The 23100-nt window shown below is 39.4% G+C and overlaps 1 protein-coding gene across 3 annotated transcripts in view; it reads right to left on the reverse strand.

Moving 5' to 3' along the window:
- The window catches only part of MAPK10 (mitogen-activated protein kinase 10), a 141967-nt gene that overhangs the window by 113684 nt on the left and 5183 nt on the right, over positions 1–23100 (reverse strand). The window lies entirely within an intron of this gene.

A 23100-nucleotide genomic window follows, 5' to 3' on the forward strand; every position in this document is an offset into this window, starting at 1 on the left:
CAGAGTTAATGTTTCATATTCCACTCCTGAACAGCAGGTGTTCAGATGAAAGCTCCAAGATATCAATTTGAAATTAACTCCAAACATTTTCCACTGCTGACAGTGCAACAGTTGCTGATCATTTTAATAGTATTGGCAAATCTTCCCATGTCAATAACCACTTATCTTCAACATAAGTGGGGTTATTTGCTTCAGCTTAGATCCTGAACTCTCTAAACTGCTGAATAATGATGGTTCTCATCAAACCACAACAGAACACAAAGCCCAGCATGCTCTGAACTCCAACTCTGAGATTTCCAATCTTTTCATGCCTTACCCCTTGCAAAAAGTTATTAGTACAAATTGTGTCTACTTGGCTCTCAGAACAGTGCAATGAAGTGCAAAGTAGGTATGCATGCTGCTAAAATGCTGAAATGTTGCTGATGAGAGAAATTATTAGTGATCAAGTATCCAAGTTGTAACTGTTACTGTTGCCTGGTCCAGCTCCATTTACAGATTCAAAAGGAATTAGTCTTTAACAGAGCAGTTACATTTTCATCCTTCCTGGACTCATTAGGAATACTAGAATTCATTGATCAAACTATTAATACATGGCTGAAGACCCAACACAAATGTAACGGTTTGAATTGCTTGCTTTGTATTTTGTACATCCAAGTACTGGCCATGCTTGGGAAGTTATGGAAGGCGTCCATCCCTTGGCAGAGATGTACAAGCAGTGGTGTAAGCTGCTGTTTCCTCTCTTCAATGACTCAAACCAGGACCTCCCTGCAGACTTTTTAAGGGGACACAGTCTGGAAGTCACCATCTTACCACTGCCATTAACAACGGCAGTAATACAGGCAGTGAACAGCAGTCACTGCTAAAAACCAACAGAGCTTGCATTATTTATCACCCCAGCACTCCATCTATCAACCGCCTTCCCTGAGAGTCACCACCAGCCATGTCACAAAAAAAGGCACAAACTCTTGTAAAAATTTTACAGAAGACCCTGGAATGAAGGTCTAACATTCTCATGGCAAAAAAAAAGACCTAATTTACGTCCAGAAGCTAAATTAAAAATTCTTCAGTTCTTTTGGTCTTGTTTATCTTTTATATTAATTTAAGGCTATCCTTATTTCATTTTTATTTAATCTCAAGACACCGAATTCAGAAACAAATACGCCTCACACAATAACATTTTTCCCCCATTACTTTCGCATTTGGTTTCATTGACTTCTGTCTCTGGAGCCAAGACGCAAACAAACACACATGACAGCAGGTGTAAATACATTAAACCCAGGTGCATGTCTAACTACTTCATCATGTGCTCATTATTAAACCTTGCAGAGGCAAACAAGGGCTGGGATGCAGTGTACTGAGCATAACAATCAGCATCAGGCCAGGAGGTCAGGTCTCACTCAGCGGCATTTCACAACATTTGAACGCTACACCCATGACAAGAATATGAATGAGTTCTGTGCAACAAACACACGCTTTCAGAGGGACAGGCAAAACACACTTCTGTCACCTGTGCTGTCAGTCACTGCCTCAAAGCAGCATGTCTCTTGACAGATGCCAAAAAAGGGGGTGAAAAAGTGCAAAGCAAGAAAGAGACAAAGCAGGAATTTCGGACTGCCCAGTTTTCACGTGTTTACCTTCAGAAAAGCCAAAGATAAAATCACTGCTGTGGCCTGATCTCATAAAGACATGTTTCTCCAACAGCAAGTGGTGACTGCCTTGGGAGTTACAGCAGTAGCCAGGGGAGTTCACTTGTACCCTCATCAACAGGGGTTTAATTCTTGTGAGGTACAAGAAGAAAACCCATAAAATTACCAGCCCTGTTGTTCATACAAAACAACCACAGACCCACTTCAATTACTGGCAACAGCTGCCTTTCCTCTGGAGGGACTGTAAACCACCAGAGTGAGGGATTAGTGCATGGAACACAAACAGAGGCTGACTGAAGATGCCACAGGAAGACAGAGGAGACAAAAGGGATCGTCCATCTGAAAGGCTTGCAGAAAAAGGCTTTGTGGGGAAGCACAGAATTCATCTTTCTTTGCCAATTTCAGTCCTCAATTCCATTTCTGAACTTGCTTACTGCCTCACAATTCAATGCATTCCTTCTTTCAAGTATATTTTTTCCTCTGTGCCTTGTTTATTTTCTTTTTCTCTCTCTTTTTTTTTTTTTTTTTTTTTTTACTATGCCTTTTACAATTTCCTTTCTTTGTTTTTTCTACCCCTACTGCCTCCCCTTTTTCTAGTCTGCCTGATTTCCTGGTGATGTGTCCCGTGCTAAGTTACCCTGGAAACAGGGGTTTGGATATTTAAATTACAGATAACTCTACCTGAAATTCCTAATATTGCTGAGTACATCTGTGAACTCCACTCACAATCTGAGGCACAGTAGGCAAATAAAACCCAAAGAACACGAAAAAGTAAGTTTTCATACTTGTAAAACCAACAAATGGTCAAACAATCCCAAAGTTAATTCTAAACCTGAAATAGCTCCACACAACTATTTTCAGAAACCCCAGGACCAGGCTTTTTGTGTTTAATTATGGCACTGATTAAGGTATCATTAGTGTCCCTGGTCCTCCAAGTTTAATAATGTAAAACAGCCTCTTAAAATTTACTCCAGTGGAACAGCCAGCTGCCAGAAAATATGGGCAAGCTCTCTCAGTGTAGAAGCAAATGGTGCTCCTTGGGAAACTCTGACTTTACACGGCTGTTCTTTCTCAGATTTGTGAGGAAATTTATAAGAATAAATTTCACACAATCCCCTGAACTCAGAATGGCCATATTAACAGCTTTTCATCCTGCCAGGGTAAACTTGATTAAGCTCTCTTCATACACAGCAGATGAGGCACAATTGATCACATACAGAGCCAGATGGAAAAAGCAAAATTAGGTGGTTTAGAGATGCAGGGACAGTTAAAGGCAGTTGAGATTTTTCATTCTGTTTTCTTAAAGAGCAACAGTTACTAAATTTAGTTTTACTTCTCAGATAAAACAAAAAAAGATCCAGGTGCAGAATCAATTAAGACTTGCTAACATTCTACATTCATTTCAGAAACTACCATACATCAAACAACCTGATGAAAGTCCCATTTTGGTCAGGAACACACAGGATTTTAAACCCCATGACACATGACAGCCATCATCCTTTCAGGTCCTTTAGAAACTCATTTATTCCTCAGTTTTCTCCCATTAGGGAGTCCATTTCTACAGCTCCAACTGCCCCAAAAGGAAAGAAAAATGTTTCTGAACGCCTTAGTATCTATATTCTCCACCTTTGCCTAAGATAGATCTAGGAGACAGGGAACAGGACAGTGCACATTTCAGCTTCCCACCAGATTCCTAAGGCTGCAGGAATAAGCGTGGTCTGCCTCTGCCATTCTCTCTTGGCTCCTGAAGTTTCCAGTGTAGGATGAAGGAAGAACAGGCCAAGATAAAGACAAGGCACAAGTTAAATCCAGGTCACATAGAAAGGTGAAACAGAACACAGCGCTGATGGAACAAGTCCACGTGAATTTATGCCTTACAAAACAACAATTAAAAAAAGGGATACTGGGAGGGTTCAGACTCAGGAAAGGCACTGTAAATAGGAAACATTTCAGATACTAGCAAAGAGATTTTCCTCTTTCAATACAGACAGAGTCAAAATATGTCCCTGCAGCTTATACCTGAACAAAAAAAATGGAAAGAAAAAGTATCAGTAAATTCTCTGCCTGCTTGAGCTCTTCTTTAGAAAACTTTGATTTGAAATTTACAACAGTTCACACTAGTGAACAAGGTACATTAAAAGCAAAATATTTCCTATGGTTGGAAACTGCCTAACACTAATTAACCCTGGGGAACAGTACAGCAGAAAGATGCTGCCGACTGTTCATGGAAACAAACCCCAGTTCTCTTTTCTAACAGTCCATCACAGGTGAGCTCCTATAAAGGTCCCTCTTGACTTGCCTCAGTCCCTCTTAAAATTTCCCATCAAAGGAGTAGCCCTCACATCAGCCCAGTGTTCATCATCCTGTAATCCTCATGCTCATTCTGATGTTAGCTGCACGTGTAGAAGCAATAACCTCCAAATGCCTGCTGAATAACTTCAGCTCATTCCTTAAAACAGCAGTTTTCCTGGATGTATATAAAGAAAAGCAAGGCAGACCATAAAGCCACGGGAAGTGCCATTCCTTCCACGTTTTCATCTTTTCTTTCAAGAAGAAACCAGGAAGACTGATCAGATTTTAATCCAGGCCAGATAATTTTTCCAGAGCTCTCAAAATACAATTACAGCAACTCCACCAGGCATGGGGAGAGGCCATAATAAGGTGACAGAGCCCATGGAGAGTTACAGAAGTGCAGATGTAAAAAAGGGTGATGCCCAGTGCTATCAGCAGTAATACTGCTAACTTGTGCTCTAATAATTCTGTACACTGGCAATGGCGAGATTATTATTTTTTAACAGGAATGATTATTTGGTTATCCACGGGTAAGGTAGATGGTATCTGAGTTAAGTCAGGGAGGCTTCCAGACAAAACCAGGGAGGAGGTACCGATGCACTGTTCAATTTAGCAACTGTTGCCATGGAAATATCTTTTTTACTGACTGCTGATGATTATCTCATGTTTGAAATGTGATTTATGCACATTCTGTGCAAGAGCAGAGAAGCATATTTATAAATGAGCAAACCATGGTTATTCCAAGATTAAAATGCAGTGTCCTCCGTGTACTTTTCAGAAATACATAATTTACCAAGACAGATTATTAATCATGAAAATATATTGGTCTTCTGCAGTATATAACCCAATTACCACAGTAAAGCAGAAGCCCTTTCCAGATCTGAAATTAACAGGAACAGGAAACATAATGCAATTCCCATTTTCTTCCTCTTATCTTCCCACAGGAAAGAACAGGGAGTGAGCCAGAGAGACTATCTGGTGCAGCAGCTGCTATTGTTATGAATTTACAAATGCACAGGCAGCACGAACACATATTCAGCTTCCTGCTGCAGGACTTTTGTCAGTTTTCTTCATATTGGCCTTTGTGTCCAAAACCAGTTTTTAGAATCAACATTTCTCCACAAGTTTAAACACTTTTTTTCTGCTTTGTACTAATATTTGCCTGCCAATCATCTCTCATTCCACAGACTTTTTTTGAATTTCAGCTACATTATACAGAGACTCCACAGAGATGATTCCCTTATTTTTGTGTGCATGTGTAAAGCAAGCTGAGAGATGCCAAAAAATATCTCCATTTCTTCTGACAACCTCTTGAACTGGCCAGAAGTGAAGGTTTCTTTACCACTTGCAAAAAAAGACAGTGAATGAAACTAGCAAGGAGGATCAAAATGGATGGTGGTGACCAAAATAGCTTCAAATGTAGGAAAAAAATGTTTCTAGCTGCAGACTGACAGAACAAAACACCAGGTCCTGTGAGGAAGTCCCAGCAGTCTCAGCAATTCTAACTAGACAAAAATTAGAGGTATGGAAAATCCTCTTTAAAAGCAAATACGTTGCTTTGAGATGCAAAAAGCAACATATAATGCATAAGTTCAGAGAACTGAGATTTCTTGTATTAACCAGCCTGCACAAAAGTATTTTCAAGGCAAGGAAAGCAAAAACTAGACCAGTTAAAGTAGTCCAGTAGTCCAGTAGTCTAAACATAGAAAAACAGGTCACACACATTGAAAAGACTCTGCAATTGCACAAAGACACACAACGTATGATCAGTACTTGAAGTACCAGCAAAAATGCAGAAAATTAAACGCCTCTTCTCCCATGCAAACAGACAAAAATTAGCCATCCAAGGCCTACAAATGGTTTGCTGAAGCCAGATGTGATCAAGCTGGTTTTGTGTGTAAGACCTCACAGATGAAGGGTCAAAAATCTTTAATTGAAAACCCCCAAACTGCAAACATGTTTTACCAAGGCAATACAAGTTATCAGTCAGGCTCCTTGTGTGTATTAGGTCTCATTTCTGAGCCATACTGGGAAAGGAACCCTGCTAGTTCAGTGGAAGACTGGAGTTCAGCTGTACTTTGTTCCGTGTGACAGCAGCATACCCACACATTTCAACTTTAGTACTGCAGCTGGAGTTCATCTACTACCCTGCATTTGAAAAAGGTACTTAAAAGCCACCTGAATTTTAGTTTTGTAACATATGGAGATCAGAGAATAGTTGGTAGTGAAATCCTCCATTTCAAGAATAAGGCCACTCTTCAATTCTCCCCTTCTATTTTAATGTCAGCTGGGTAAATATATAAAGTTACAGCTAGGATGCATTATAGTCTTATAATGAACAAAGACACAACACCAAAAAAGAGTTGATCACACAATACCCAAAACTTGATGAAGTACAAGAGTTCTTGAATACACCCAATTAATACATAAATTGCTGAGTGACAACCATCATATGTGGGTGCAGAAATAGGTTCTTTGGAATGACAGAGCTGGTAAATGGAGGGACTCACAGCTGAAGCCCACTCTGCATGAGCCTGGCCAAATTTAAGAGAGATGTAGCAAGAATAGAATCCACCTCTACTTCAGTTAGCAAGGCTATAGAGAGACAGCATTCCTCATTTCCCATAGCAGACATTCAGTACAGCCACATTGCTAAAAACATACTTAGTCATCCATACAGATACTGACAAATCAGATCAGAAAATCAACTGTCTGAAGCACATACTTTAAAGGTGCGGGGGAGAAGAAGGGGAAAAAACGCTTTTGCATTCTTCTTATTTCTGGGAATTAGATTAAATAAGCTGACAAAGTATTTTTGCTAATGAACACAAAACCACCTGAAGGTGTTGCCAGCACATAATAGCTAATGACAGCATAAGAGCATCAGTTCAGGCAGAGACTGAAGCCAGAGACAGCAAAGGCCCAAGCAGAAAAATTTAAGGTCAGTCCAGGTAGAATTCAGTTTGTAATGAAAGAAGACAAATGCATGAGATGCCCACTCTTAACTGACAGAACCCAGCCAGTGAATTCAAAGTCACTTCTGAACCCAAAATTGTAAAGATTGTTTCAGAAGATCCAGTTGCAGAATATGCCAGATGAAACCCATCTTGCCCACTGCAGCAACAGCTACGTGACAGCATGTCAGAAACCAGGAACAGCAGGACAAACACTCCTGGGAGCACTTGAGCCAAGTCACCTGCTCTGGTCTAGGTTGTGCCCACACGATGCAGCCACAGCAGACTGAGCCATCAGCACCAGGGCAGCGGGAATGGGAAGCACCTAACTCTGCTCTGTGGCCACATCCACAGCACCCTTATTTATCCTTAAAGAACAGCAGCCACCACCACTGGCATTTGCACCAGCGATCAGAACTGCCACCACCTTCTTTGGAGGGGCATTTTGTACAAGACATGTCAGTAAACAAATTAACAAGTGGGAATGGGTTATGCATCCCTGCTCGACAGAGTGACACAAGTGACAGCCCCACTCAGGCTCTGCATGAAGAAACAGGCTCAGAGAGTAATAAAGATTGAGCTTTGACCAGTTAAGTGTTAATAATATCTGACACACATGGATGAGGATTAATCAGGGAGTTGTCAGGACTGTTATAATAATAGCTGCTTGAAATGCTGTTCAGTGGGAGGGATTCTAAAAATGAGAATACATTCACTTAATATATTGCAGTGCTTGCTTTAAAATTAATCATGAATAATCATTAGAAGGCTTCTGGTTGGAGGGAGGGAGTGTTTCACATGACCCAGATGTTGGCTGTACATCTCCATAGATGGGATTATAGCTGTCTGGTACCTAATAATGAGAGCTCTGTTTCAGCCCTGTGCCTTTTATTTCATTCTTGGTCTAACTGCAGTGGCAGGGAGAAAGTTCATCAATTTTAGCCAACAAACATGCTGATATTGCTGGGGTTGAATAAAACTACAACGTACACGCAACTGTGCGTGTGGGAGGTTGTCAAGGACGTGCACTGGATTGAAGACTGAATTCTGCCTGTGGAAACTTTTTCTGCTGTACTGCAGTTCTGTTCTCTGCATTCAAACATTCTTAGAGCTGTGCTTAATTTTAAGTACCTGGATAGCCTAATTAAGGAACTGTTGAACTGCTTAAAGTTGGATTTGTTAGGATGATTTAGTTGCTTAAAATTGAGTTATGCATATATAGTCTGCTAAAGAGCTCTCTCTTTTTCAGTCCTGTGGGTAATACTGCATCCAGAAATGCTGTTGATGGTAACAATAAAGCATCCCTGAATGACAGAATGCAGCTGAATACTTTTTTTGTAACAAAAAATCCAATAGTCAATGAAGCTGTTACATGTCAAATCAAGGTTAAATAAAACTAGTTACAGGTAATAATGCACAGGAGTATCACAAATCTTTATTTTCTTCCATTTTGACTCTGGTACCCTGATTACATTGGTAATTATTTGATTCCTTATAAGATCTCCTAGAGACAGACTAGATTTACTTCAATTCTACTTCTAACACCAACAATGCAGGAAAAGGATTATGTTATTTCCTAGTAGAAAAATATCTTCCTTATATAGTTGTTCACTCCTAAAAATAGAGATAGCACTATTTCATTTTTTTCCTCCTTCTGTTGTAGTCAGGTACCAACTGACTCATTGCCCCTTTAATCTGTGGCTAAGTATCAATATTCATGAATGCAACTTCTACTAAATAATTAATTTAAGGACAAATACTGCTTAGATATGGTAAGTACTTGAACTTCTAATATGCACCAAGGTTAAACACTTGTTAGAAATACCTTCTGTTCTCACATCTCAATTACCTCCCAGGAAACAGAAAGAAAAGGATTTTTCAGTCATATCAGAATGTTTTGCCTATAAACTTGTAATATTGAATTTACAATAGACAGATCTCTACAGGCTATACAACAATGTACACACACTGTTATACACAACATATATTATATGGCCTTTTCAACCACAGGGCTGTAAGCTGTTGATCAATGTAAATGGCATTAACTTCTGTATTTGTGAACTTTACACATGCTACATAGGTACGGTGATGATATCTCCAAAAAGTATCAGTAAGCAACACCAGAGTAATTTAAATTAGAAGCCAACAGCAGTCTTTGGCCACACTGAAGTTCTCCATCTCCCCAAAAGGTGGGATTTTAATTTCCAGGTGGCTTAATCACTATTTATGATGGTTTGCTCCTATTTTTATCTTTTTCTTTTTTATTTTTTTCCTGAAGGAAGGAAGGTTTTCTATTTCTAGCCTGCTGCGGTATGCCTTCCATTGAGGGATCTGTAATTATTTAGTCTGCATTTCCTGCTGTGGTGCAGGTGAGGATATATTTCTGGAAGTGGCAGCAAAGTCAGCTTTAATTCAGTCTAATTTTACTCTATTAGGTTTTTTATTCATTAAATGCATCTTGATGATCTCCCATCAATCAGCTTCCCAAAAGAAAGGGAAGTTTTCTCTATGTGAATGTGCAACTGACCTTACACTGCTTTCTTTTCATGTTTGCACACATTATTGAGAGGTTACATACTAAGTCTTTGCTTGGAAGATACTGGACAAACTTCAAAGAACTGAGGTAACACACAAGGTCTTTCAAATCCAGCTTGGGCTGGGCATTTTGTCAAGGGATGGATCAAAGTCCTATAACCTAGCCAAGAGTCAGGATCTTCGTGTTTGAACAAGTGAGCTGTGAAATACTAGACTGACCACTATGCTTTGCTCAGAGGATGCTCATGGATTGCTTTTGTGGTCACCCACTCCAGGATGTGTTCCTTGGCTCCTCATCTCCACGGCAGCAGAGAGCACAGAGACCTCCCCCCTTGCCCAGGGTGATGCACCACACACCTGTCTCTTCCACCAGAATCTCAGACCCACATTTTCTGCCACAGTGCATATTATTTAGAGTTGTTCATCTACATTCAGCATTGCTGATGTAGGGTCTTTGTTACTAAACCTCAGTACTCAAGGATCTACCCTGATATCTGCAATGAAACACTGAGGTTCACAGAGCTGTAAGAGTATCCAGGAGGTGCCCTTTGCAGGATTTGTCCCTTCAGACTAAATCACTTTTACCCTCAATTATGTTTACCCAACTATAAAAAGGGGGCAATAATACTTATTTTTCAAAGATGATATGAGGCTTATTAATGCTTGTTTAAGTGCTTTGTTGTGCTTGAATGGAAAAGGAAATTATTATTATAATTTTAAGTGAAGCTTAATTATAAATCTGTTAACATAAGCGTATTAGAAAAATGAATTCTGCATTGCAAGCCAGCAATTGCTCACTCTTAAAACAGTGTGAGATGATTTTATATGCATCTTGCTATCACTAATCCCCTCTTTTCTAAATCCTACATTTGTTTTCCATATTGCAGCTAAGAAGAGGCAACATGCAAATTAAATTTAGTGTCAAATCAATCAAGAAACAATACCTAGTAGCATACTTGGTGATCTGTCATCACTAGAAGCCCAATTAAAAGAAAATAAAAATAGTCTCCCTACAAACCCCTTCTGTTTGCTATATACTAAAATAAGCTACACATATGATTGTTGCTGGTACAATCTCTAACTTGGAAAAAAGGGCTAAATTACCTCTCCTTCAAAGGCAGGCTGAGAGTTGGTGTTTTCAGCCTGGAGAAGGGAAGGCTCCCTGGAGCATTCTGTACTAAAGGGACTACAAGAAAGTTGGAGCTTTTTGGAGCTGGATTATACAACCTTTTTACATGGATGCAGAGTCATAGAACAAGGGGGAATTGCCTTAAACTGAAGAAGGTAGGTTTAGATTAGATATCAGGAACAAATTCTTTATTATGAGGGTGAGGCACTGGCACAGGCTGCCCACAGAATTTGTGGATGCCCCATCCCAGGAAGACCCAGGCTGAAGGGCGCCCCTGAGCAATCTGGTCTATCAGAAGGTGTCCCTGTCCACGGCAGAGGGTTGGAACTGGATGATTTAAGGTCCCTTCCAACCCAAACCATTCTGTGATTTTATGAAGATCAAGTCACCAAGTTACCAAGATAACAAAAAATTTGCAATAAGGTTCTCTCACAAATTTGCAAATCCTAGACGGCACAGTTCTTCCTTTAATCAAAAAACAATATGAAATCCTTTAAGTGGCTTGCTTAGAAGACAACTCAGGACTTACAAAAGTACATAACACTGAAGATTATACAGAAAGAATTGAGCAAAATAATTTGCTTTTACCTGCCATAACGTATTTGTCAAAACAAATATCACTTCAAATCATTGTTCCCAAATCTTCTGCAAATGTGTTCTATGAGTTTTAGGCTCTGACACTTACACAATGTATACAAACAAAGGCAGAACTCCGGGATCATTTCCAAACAATAAACAGAAAGAAAATAATCTCACTCCATTTCCTCCAACCCTGTCACCAATTTGTGCTTCAGAGGCTCACCAGAAGAGGTAAATAAACATAAAATCTGTTTAGATAAGGCACTGCTCATAAAGTTTTCAAAAAGAGGATAAGTATTTGATGCTAAAACGAAGTGCCTTGGAAAAAGCTCCTCTAGACCTGGGGGCTTGTGCTGCTCCCTGCTCAGAATTGCTTTGTCTGGAATGCAATGGTAGTTTTCCATGGTCACAAAAATAAAAAGACACTTCATGCTGAGGAGGGGTGTATGGGTCAATGCTGCGTGAAGCAACAACAACAAAAACCAAAACAAGACAACAAAATATCCCTAACAAAACAAAAACAACCCCAAAATTAATATCCAGCAAAAGCCAAGACTTGAGATGAAGAGAGGCATGCAATATTGTCCAGTGTTGACCAACATTGACCCAAAACCAAATGTCTGTATCAGCAAACAGGATCTGAGCAGAACTGAAGGAGAGATTAATTCGTTGCTGATCATCATCAGGGCTATGTAATCTAAATTAAATTCTGCAAGGTTAAGAAACAAGTCTTAAAGGAAACAGCTCTCCAGATTTTCAACAGGAGCTGAAAACTGTCAGTAAAATCAAGATATTTCAGTCAGCTGTGGCCATCACGTGTGGCTGGACCTTGCCTGGAAGGAGGAGTCCCTCCAGTATTCCCTCCCTGCTGCAGCACTCGTGGAGCATCACCTCACGTGCCACTCCAACAGCTCTCCCCGAGCACAACACGGGAGAGGGAAAATGGAGAACTGGGAGAGTAAATACACCAAAATTATTTGATAGAACAGCCTATTTAATGCCTTCCAGACAAAGGGAAAATAAGAAGAGCTGCAACAGTAAAGCCTCAGTACTGACAGGCCCCTGATGGACCAGTGAACACGAACCACGTCACAGAGCTACAGCAGACTGCTGCTACTGAAGTGACCAGGAAATCTCAGTTAAGGACCAGCATGGGCCTGGTCCTCTCTGTGCCTGTGGCTTGTCTCCTCCCCTTGACGACATTTCAGCCACAATCAATTCAGAAATCCACAAGGCTTTCCACTGGGTTGCTGGGTCCTCCCTCCTGCATGCAGCCATGGTGTCCTTAGAACCACTTAGCATCTTTGAGACAACTTAGCTGAAGGCAAAGGTTTTGCCAATTTGGAACTACCATCAGTGTCAGACACTTACTTATATTTTCCTGCTCCTAACTTTATTATCAAATAGGAGTCCCAATTTGGATGAATAATTCAAATGCTGGTAACTAATTGCACTTGTTCCCTCGGCAGGTTTTTCCCATGGCACTTGCTTGTCCTACCAACCAACTTCAATGACAAAGGCCTAATGTCATATTAGCAGCAGGCTTTTTCTGCCCTCTTATGCAAACACCCTTTGCATTGCCCTCCATGTTTCTAGGCTGCAGGTTCTGCAAGCATAGCACACTTGTCAGCTGGACTTATCGGATGTTTAACAAACTCTCACTGACTGTGTGAAAGTCTCCTGCAAAAAAAATTGCAGGATGTCACGCACAGCATCCAAACCTGGGCTCCGAGAACAACTGTGTCAAAGTTGCTGTCCTCTGTCTTTGTCCCACACCATCTTCACTTTTTCCTCTCTTTGCTTTTTAATCCTTCAGTTATAATACATCTCAACAGCAAGCATGGTACTCTGCAAACAAACACACCATATGCAAGGACAAATCAATTCATTCACTGACTTAATTTTAATGCTGAAAAGCCAGTTATGATTTACTACATATTCTATTTATTTAAAAAAACAAGACTGAACAAGCCAATGCAAATATGCAATGCTGATGATGCACTTTGCTAGACAATTAAGCCATAAAATTCTATAGCACTGAAAATAGCACAAAATACCACACGCAAAAAGGGGCCAAGTTCTGTATCCTGAGGAAATAGCTTTGTATTCCACAAATTTACAGCATTTTGTATCTCACAAAAAAAAATTGCAGTAAAACCCAGCATTGAAGGTTTCCACCCCCAATCACCATTATGTGTTATATGGAAGCCATCGCTAAAAGGCTGATATTTAGCATGAAAAAAAATAACTGAGTATAAAGACTAAGTGCCAAAATGGAAGTACAATACCATTTTCTGATGGTAAATTTGAGCAATTTAATGGCAGCATCTGCTCTTTTTGATAAAGAGGCAGATGTATTTTGGGCCTCACCCTAAGTGAATGAAAATGAATACATCACTTACTAAAAAGCAATATTTTACATAAATTCATAATGTCAAACCTACAATGAAAATCTTATGCATTCTGATGACTTACTAGCCTAGCAGAAGCTTTGAGCTCAAATATTTTTTTTTTACTGTAAGAACAAAGTGATTCTCTACATGAATTTCATGTTATCCATCTGCAGAATAACACAGTATTGGAGATGGAATGGTGGCTTAAATCTCTCTTGACACCATGTTTTATTTTCCTGCATGGTAATAAAAAGCAGAAAGTTTTATTAATGTAGAACCATGAAATGTACCAAGAGATACTCTAATACTATTCACCATGAATATAGATTAACATTTTAGGGTTTATGGCTAGTTACATATTCATTAAAGTTACTGTAAACAATATCAGATGGAGGTGAAATAAACCTGAACAAAGCTCTCCATGGGTTTAGGTATATTCAACATCACAAAGCTCCTCATATGCTCATTAAGTGCAATGATGTAACAGATATAAATCCAGCATAATGACACAGTTAAACATAAGTCTTCCTTTGTTTAAAACTCATTCTGCCTCTATGTGGCTGCTGAGCCAGTTATCTTTACATATGCTTGTCCTTCAGAGCAGTGATACACAGTCCTTCCAAACTGCAGCTCATTGCTCCAACACAGAATTCCTGGAGGACAGTAACATTCTTCTCACAGACAAACAGAAGGCATTCATAGCACTCTCTCCCTCAGATAACTCTCAGCTCCAAGTGGAAGCTCTGCACTAGAACATAAGGATTGAGAATAAATAATGTAAATTTGAACTGTCAAAAGCAAGTGCCTCACATGGGAAAAAAAATCAGCAAGATAAATCCTGCAGAACAAAGGTACACTGCTTTTTTGCTGTCTGCTCTCCCTCTTTCCTATCCAGAGACAAGGTGCTCAGTGAAATAACTCAAACAGCCACTGATTTCTGGTCTGGATTTACAGATTGAATAAAGAAGTATCCCAGGCAAGGAAATCTATTACTTTTCCAGCATGGCTAATAAACAATCTCATCACGACCAAGCTTTTCCAGGTACAGACTTGCTTGTCTGAACTTGCTCTGTATGTTTAGGCTGAATTTTTCTTTCAAAGTAGAATTTTTATGGTATTGTCTTGAAGACATTATTTAACTTTCTTTCAAGTTTCTACCATCACATTTACTTATCACTTTGAGCTGTAATAGACACAAAACAAGCCTGCAGATCTTACCCAAAATCATGCAGTTGCTCTTCTGGGCATTCCACACAGTCTTACAGCATCTTTTAGGGAAACATCTACCAAATCTTTTCAAGGACAGTTTCTAACACAGAGACTGCAAAAGATGAAACTACGAAGCAATACATCTGAAGAAGACTGGACACTGAAAAGAAACAGGTGGTGGATGCAGAGGAGGAGCAATGGTTTTGTCAGCAAGGCACAGAAATAAGAATAACTTTATTTGGGAATCTGTCTTTATTACAAGTGGGTTCTAAAGCAAAATACTGGCAATTATGATGGCTGAAATAAAAAGAGGACACTTCCTTCTCTACATCCTTCCAAAAGTTCTGAATGGAATCCATACCAGAGTTCTGCTGACCTCTGCAGAGAGATCCAGCATGCAGAGAACCATGTCAGTTGTGAAAATGACATGTATTTTAACACAGTGCTTAAATTGAGAAGTTAAAAAAGAAGCAGTGTTTATCTAGAGAAGCAAGAAATGGAGTAGGTGGTGGAACAGAAGTAGCTCACACAACAAGATCAAAGCAATTGGGCTTTGTAACCCATCAGGATGGGTAGGAAAAACCTGAGGCTTGATGACCCCAAAGTCTATATGAGGCATCACTGGGGAAGGGAAGAAGTGTGCAGGGCTAGATCAGGCTGCTCAATGAACACAGCCACTAGGAAATAGGCCACTGCAGGGCTGTTGGTTTATCTAGTGAGCCAAGTGTTTATTTTCTTTCTTTTTGATTGGATGGGACCTTTTAAAGGTCATATAGTCCAATGCCCTGCAACGAGCAAAGACACCTTCAACCAGATCAGGTTGCTCAAACCCCCATCCAGACTGATCCTGAATGTTTCTGGGAATAGGGCAACTATCATCTCTAGGCAATCTGTTTCAGTATCTCATTACCCTCTTTATAAAAAAAGAAAAACCCAAAATTTCTTCCTTATATGTGCTCTAAATTGACCCTCGTTCAGCTGAAAACCATTACCCCTTGTCCTGTTGTTACAGTCCCTGCTATAAACCATCCTCACCTTTCTTACAAGTTCCTTTTCAGTACTGGAAGGCTCTTCCCTTGGAGCCTTCTTTCCCCAGGCTGAAGCACCAGTATCTCAGCCTTTCCTTAGGGGAAGTGCTCCAGCCTTCTGATCGTCTTTCTGACCCTTCCCTGGGTCTGCCCCTACAGATCCATGCCTACCCTGGACTGAGGACTCCAGAGCTGGATGCAGCACTCCAGGTGAAGCCCCATCAGGGAGGAGTAGGCTTGCTAATTAAACTGATGTGTGCTTGCAGATGACTCAAATTAGATCACTGAACAGTACAAAGTTTCTTTTTAATATTTCCAGGTGTGAAGTCAGAGGTCAAATTCATTTTAGCAATCACCATTACATTGGATTTTGTTGCTGGCAGTCAAATCCTGACAAAAGACTTAAAATATATTAAATGTTGTCATCTCTTTTTTTTTTTTTTTATTACTTCAAACCCAAAAAAATCATAGTAACGTACAAGGGGCTAGTATTTGATTTGCGTGCTCTAGGGTCTCTAGGGAGTAATTTTATGCATAATACTTTTTGTTGTTTTAAAAACTGCCCCTATTGGCTTTGGCCTGCTAAAGAAGTATCTGCCTCCACCAGAATCTACTTTCACATTGTTTCCATGACCCCACCAAGTTCTGCTTGGTTTTATATCTTTTTGATTTTCAGAGTAAACCTTAACAATGAGCCACAAAGGTGGCCTACAAGCCCACAAAATCAAAATAAACCAGTTCAAAGCCTGAAGGCTTCACTGCAGGCTTTTGAATACTCCAGTTCTGACAATACTGCTTCCCATGTGACATGTAACCTCAAGTAACAACTCCCATATCTGCCCAAAGAAGCCAAAACCAAGCAGATATCCTTGTCTTTACTTTTTCCAAATTCTCCAAAAAAAAAAAAAAGCAGAGAGCTGCACTACTGGTTTGTTTCATTGAGGACTCTATATAAACACCTTCAAAACACTTTATGAAAGGGTTTATAGGTCATTGCTGTTTGTACAACCATGTGGGTATTTTTTGACAGTGATGTGTCATGGAAGGCATCCATGAGATTCTCTTCGCACAGCTTCGCAGATTAAAAAAATTAATTTTAAGTACGACAGCAAATCAAGCATTCATAATGCCACAAAAACATTTATCTACATGCTGATGACTGAAATCTAACAAAATTATTGCAGGCATTATGATTCACAATTAAACTATGCAGATCTTTTTCAGGAACAACTCAGAATTTTTTGTTTCAAGACAACCAGCAACAAAATGCAATTTTCTTTTTGACTTGCCTTCTAAGTTCCTGTTTTAAGAGTTGGAATCAATTTTTAAATGCTATCTCTGAATTTTGGTCGTGAATCATGGTTATAGTGTTTGTACTGATTTGAACTAGGTATGAAGCAGTGAAGTTAAAAATTATGATACCTACAAATAACAGTAACCACTTATGTTCAGAGAAACAACTGCTTTGAGAATACAGGGACAGGAACATTTGGAGGCCATTTTAGGCCATTATTTCACCTGGTTCTGATGTGTGACCAAGAAAAACATCACGTCCATTCTATGAAGCAGAGGGTGATTAATTCCACCCTGCCTTCTCTTGTGTGCTCTGTTTCAATCCTAACAGCCTATAAATCAAGAAAAACCTCCCACTCATGGCTCCTTTCATGCAGTGTTGGCAGGCCAGAATGGAGAGCACTGACACCTGCTCCAAGGAAAGTAGCCCCACTAGCTGGATACCTAATTGGTATTAGATTTTTCTAACTCCTATCCAGAGTTAGATTTTTAAACAGAGGCTGTAAGGAAGCCAATCAGAAATTCTCTGTAACCTCAGTGAAAGAAGGTCCTGCCTTCCAAAGTCCCTTCAATCCAAAAATTGTGTTACTCTACCTGCTGCACTAGTCTAGATAAACCAGATTGGGATAGTAACCATGCTAACAGAAAGCTACACACAAAATAATTTACTCCAGAGACTGCCGTATAAATAATACCTTTACCCATGATTTCATATCTGCTAGGAACAGAACATCTTATCGGGGTGCTATTATACTTCTGTAGTGTTTTAAAGCCCCTGCATATTTACAGTGGGTCCACACAAGAAATGGCGCTTTTTTTTCCCAGAACAGGGGTATTATGCACACTCAATATCACTTTTTAAAACAAATAAAATCCCAGCATTTTCAATGCAACCAGAGCTTGATCATTATATTGAATATCTAGAAAAGATCTCATAAAATCCATATTGGGCAGAAAATGGTGAATTAGGAAAGAGAATTTTTAAGAAAAATAATTCATTTCTACCCCTAAAAAAAGTCAGACTGCCAGAATACAGGAGGAAACAGCAAGAGAACCATTGGTGATTGCTTATCTTGTTCTTACTTTTCTTCTCCAAATATTTAGCTAATGGCCATTGATGGCAGAAGCCTTTTATAGACCGATTTTTCCTGTGTGACTACTGGCTGTTCTTATATTCTAACTCTTCTTTTAAGTGATTAAAAACTGTAAGCCTCAGCAACTCTAATTTTTATAAAACTAATCCAGAGCTATTCAACTTCCAACAGCTCGGGAATGCCTATTTAATAATTACATCTCCTCAAACTCTTTACTGGTGAATTGCTCCTATTACTTCTGCCAGGAACTTGAACATATTAAGAATGCACAAGTACTGCACCAGGCCTGCAGTGTTCCCTCTCCTCTTGCCAACCTTCAGTCTGCATCCAATGCAGGAAGGATACCAAGTGCTGCACGGGAGGCTGTGGATGTACAATGAGTTGGAATCACCTCTGGATAACCTCACTCTCCTGGGCAATCTTCCACTGTGCATTTTTGCCTTTGTGCTTTCACTTGTCTGCCACTTGCCATCCCAACAGTGATAGTTAAGGAGAAGGAACACGACATCAATGTCATACTTGCTGCATTGCACTGATAACCCCCACACACACCTTTAGCTTCTTTCACTCCCTTTTACAGATGGGAATGGACTGCCCAAGAGCTTAAAGCTGCTCACCTAATCCCTAATACAGCAGTTGGCACACTGCAGCCTTGAGCCCACTCCACCTAAATCCCCGTGCAAGGAGCAGGGATGCAGTAGCTGATGGCTGCCAGCCCTGTGTGTGGGTGCTCCTCTCTACAACACCCTTCATCCACAGTCAGTGCTCCCCAATCTTTCCAACACACACAAAAGCAGAGGAAAAGCTGGCAGTATTACATGGTATATTCAGTTTTCTGCTCCTGCTGACAAACTGTGAGAAGGAAAGGCACTTTTGATAAGGCCACAGAGAAACAGGCACAGAGACACACCACACTGGCAAGAGGAAGAAGGCAAAACCTTTCGCCCTGTGGTCACAAAATACTTCCCACCACTTTATATAATATGGGTTTGTTTGCCATGCCCATTAGCAGAGCTGAATTTACTGCTGTTTTGGTCTCTTTTCCACCTTTCTGTTGGCACCATTCCGGATGTTTTTCATTATTGATTTGGCATTTCCATTTATTCTTCTGCAGGTTATTAAAATTATCTTAATACAGCTCATAAGAATCATGCTGGAAAACTACTCAAAGATTCAGAAGATATTTGTCTGACATTCTACTCCCACATTCCACAGCAATAGTCCTGGATATTCTCCATAAGGTTGGAAGAGGAGCCTGCCAAATACTGAACTAGCCTGGCAGGTGGTTCAGAGCTATTTTTCCACCAGGAGCTCAAAAAATACAGCAGACACAAATATTTCACAGGATGTATTCACAGGTCACGCCTGACACAGGAAAGCATTAAGCTCATAAATTAAGCTCACTCCTTTTCAGTAAGCTCAAGCTGACATGTGGCAGAATAAAAGCATTTGGTCCAGCAGTATTCCAGAGCAAAACTAAACAACTGGAGATCCCTCAAAGGCAGACACCAGGCACTTGAATCTTTTAGATAAATTTCATTTTCACTTTTAAAATATGCAAGCAGCTTGACCTTTGCTGGGCCAGTTCAGCTACTGGGAGAATACAGACATAGATACAACACAAGGTATTACTGTGTCTTTATAAGCATTAGAAAGACAACAGATATTCACTTTCCAAATATTTTATTTTTTGTTTTTTTTTTAATAAGACTATCTGTCCCAAAGGTCTAAGACCCATGTTATATGATCTCAAAATTCCAGTGTACCACGAGGGATAATCTTGGTGGGAGAGCCATGCATTTTTGAAGCCTCACTCTTTCACATACTCAAGCTTCATTTTTTTTTCAGTAATATAAACAAAAAGCTTATATTTTGTCAAAGGAAAGCTTTTAGTTTCTCACATGCATGTGATACTTAGCCCAGGGCATTAAAAAAACCCAAATACTGCATGAGGTGACAATGTTATATTTCAATATAGTTTAATTAAAATACTAATCTTAAGGGCTGTAGGAATAACTAAAGACAAACCAAGGATGGAGGGAGAAGAGATATGAATCAGTATCAGAACCAATAGCATAAACCCACATAAATGTTATCTGAGATTATACTGCCATGAACACACACTGCAAAACAATACACTGGGGACACAAAAAAGAAAATCCATATGAAGGGAAAAAATATAATCAACAAAAAATGCTAAGGCAAGAAAATTCCCCTTATGGGCATTTCCAGCAAGGTTTATTGAAATAAAAGCTGATAAGGTGGTTCCATTGCAAAGTCTATAATCCAAAGTGAAGATCCCAGCACTTTCTCAAAAAAAAAAAAAAGAAAAAAAAGTCCCCTTGAAAAGTAGGGAAGATGTGCAGCCAAAGTGTTGAGTATTAGAGGTCACTTCTGGAAAACCTTTGTTTGCATGTAGCTGATCACATGACAAATGGCTTTTGGAAATAGGCTCAGGCAACAGTCCTCCAAGGGGAAATGTGTTGCACATTACATCACCATCATCAGTAACAGGTAATAAGTTTTTACATTTATCATATGCAGCAAATTTAATATAAACATGGTTTTCCTATTAGGCAGAGGAGCAGAACACGAGTTTCTCAGAGAAAACTGTGCTCTGACTTCCTTGTGCACTTAACACCTGTGATGAACATAAGTGGAACAAATGCCATGTTCCAAAAACAACATGTGACTGTAGTAGCAAGATACCAAGCCAAGACACTATAAAATAGATCCTCAAATGTTTTTCTTCAAGCACTTAAAAAACCCCAAAATCCCTTTATCCCAGGTACTTTGCTTCTCTGCATAGAAGTATCAAAGCCTTGCTCTCCTGTGAATTCTAAAAAAATTACTAACTCAGCTTTAAAAAATGCCCACTGCCCACAGCACTAGCATAATTTTTTTTGCTAAACAGAACATCCCAAGTTTTTTCCATGCTTGTTCTTTACTGTGATGAATATTGATAGGTACTTTTGTTCTCCAAATGCTATTTTTCATGACCAATTTTAAAAGATTTTGATAGTTAATTCGATTTCACTCATTATATGCTAATTTTTGGATGTGGTTTCTGATTTCACATACAATTTCTACAGTTGCAAAGCTTGAGTTTTCATCAATAGAAATTGCTGAATGCAAAATTAAGCTATATGATCAAACTGTCTGCCTTAATGAGCAATATTAACTGGAGAGAGCCCACACAGAGAGCATAACCCCCAGATTTCAAATTGCATTTGCTACACACACATTCATAGAAGTGCATGCCTAATTCCTATACAGACAAAGCTCCAAATCCATGCCAAAGGGTTGCATTAAATGCCTGAAGACACCTACAGATGTTTTTCACGGAGCTGTAGCCTCACAACAACACTTTGCAGTCCCTAATTTCTGTTAAACATATTTAACTAATTTTTCCTATTAATGCTGTGTCATCTGGGAGGAAACTTCTCAAGAAATCCTCTCCCTATGACAGCTCTGTGTTCTTTTGACATATTTCATATGCTGTTTCTGAAAACCTGGTATTTGCATTGATTACTTACCCTAAAATCTAAACTGGGAAGAGCAGAGCTGAAAGGAGGTGACTTGGATGTGCACTGAACTCAGAAAGTAACCTGAACAGAGCCATTGGTAAATGCTTGAAGTTCCACACAGCAAATACCAGTAGCTGCAACATTAAGATAAAGACATCTTGGTGACCTGGGGGACAAATGATCAAGTCACACTGCTTGTAGGCAGCAGTACCACTGTGTTCCAAAATTAGCACTACATATACTACTAAATGCAAAACCACCAGGAGTGGGGATTATCATCAGCCAGCTTCTTAAGAACAATTTTTCTACTTACACAGCAATTTTAATAATGTTAATGGTGAGATGAACTGAGCTGCCATGACTATCAGCTAATTGCATTAACATGTACAAAACACCATAAAAATTTCATGCAATATCTGTTTAGCAACCATTCATCATGGACATGTTAACAAAGCCCTTTATTTGCACCTCTCCATCAACTACCATAAATCATACGCACTTTGCTGTTGCCAGCTTATTTTAAATCCTAATTATCTACAACTAGCAGGTTATCTGTATGCTCCTAAAGACAGAACTAAAGCAAAATAATATTAATAATAAAAAAAAAAAAGGTTTCAGGCTTCATGGTAAGTTCAAAAGTCACCCAGACCCATTCACATGCTAAAGGCTCAGTGTCACAGTTTCTAAAGCCCAGACATTAAACCAAGATGAAGGCTGTCTTGTTAACCAGAATTACCTTAGGAAAATAAACCCTAAAAGCCATAAGAAGCTAAAAATATCATAGCAGTAAAAAAAAAAGAAGTTATTAAGTTCTACATAAATGTACTGCTTCCACTGGATGTCCAGAAACCAAGGATGTGAGCATCCAGACCATGACTCCTCATGCCACAAATCACTGTCCGTGTCCAGTGTATGTCCTGTCCCCTTGGGAAACCCTCTAGATTCCAAGAGAACACAAATTCTCTCAGTGGCACTCTAATAGGCACTGCTTTCTGCTACTCATCTTACTTCAAAGTAGTCAAATAGATTGAAATGACACCTGTTTAATTTTTTCATCAGCTTCATCAAGGATGAAAGTGCCACCAGATCATCCATCTCATCACCCTTAATGTCACCCATGTGCCACATCTACCAGTAAGAGTTCCATCTCCCTACAAAAACATTTCAGTGACTTGGAGTTACACCTCACTGGAGTAACAGTTGCAATTTTGGACAACAATTCTATTGAGATTACCTGAGAAATCTGGAAACAATTGCTCATCTCCCAAAGGTACACCAAAACCATCCTAAAGAAATTATCAGAACCAAAATGACTTATTATGCATGAAATATGCATTGCAATTATTAGCAGACTTAAGCTAAAGCTACAAAGCATTTTTAAAAAGAGTATTTGATTTTCATCACTGTTCTCACTATTTTCC

Source organism: Sylvia atricapilla, chromosome 4 (assembly GCF_009819655.1).
Source record: "Sylvia atricapilla isolate bSylAtr1 chromosome 4, bSylAtr1.pri, whole genome shotgun sequence".
Classification (NCBI taxonomy): Eukaryota; Metazoa; Chordata; class Aves; order Passeriformes; family Sylviidae; genus Sylvia; species Sylvia atricapilla.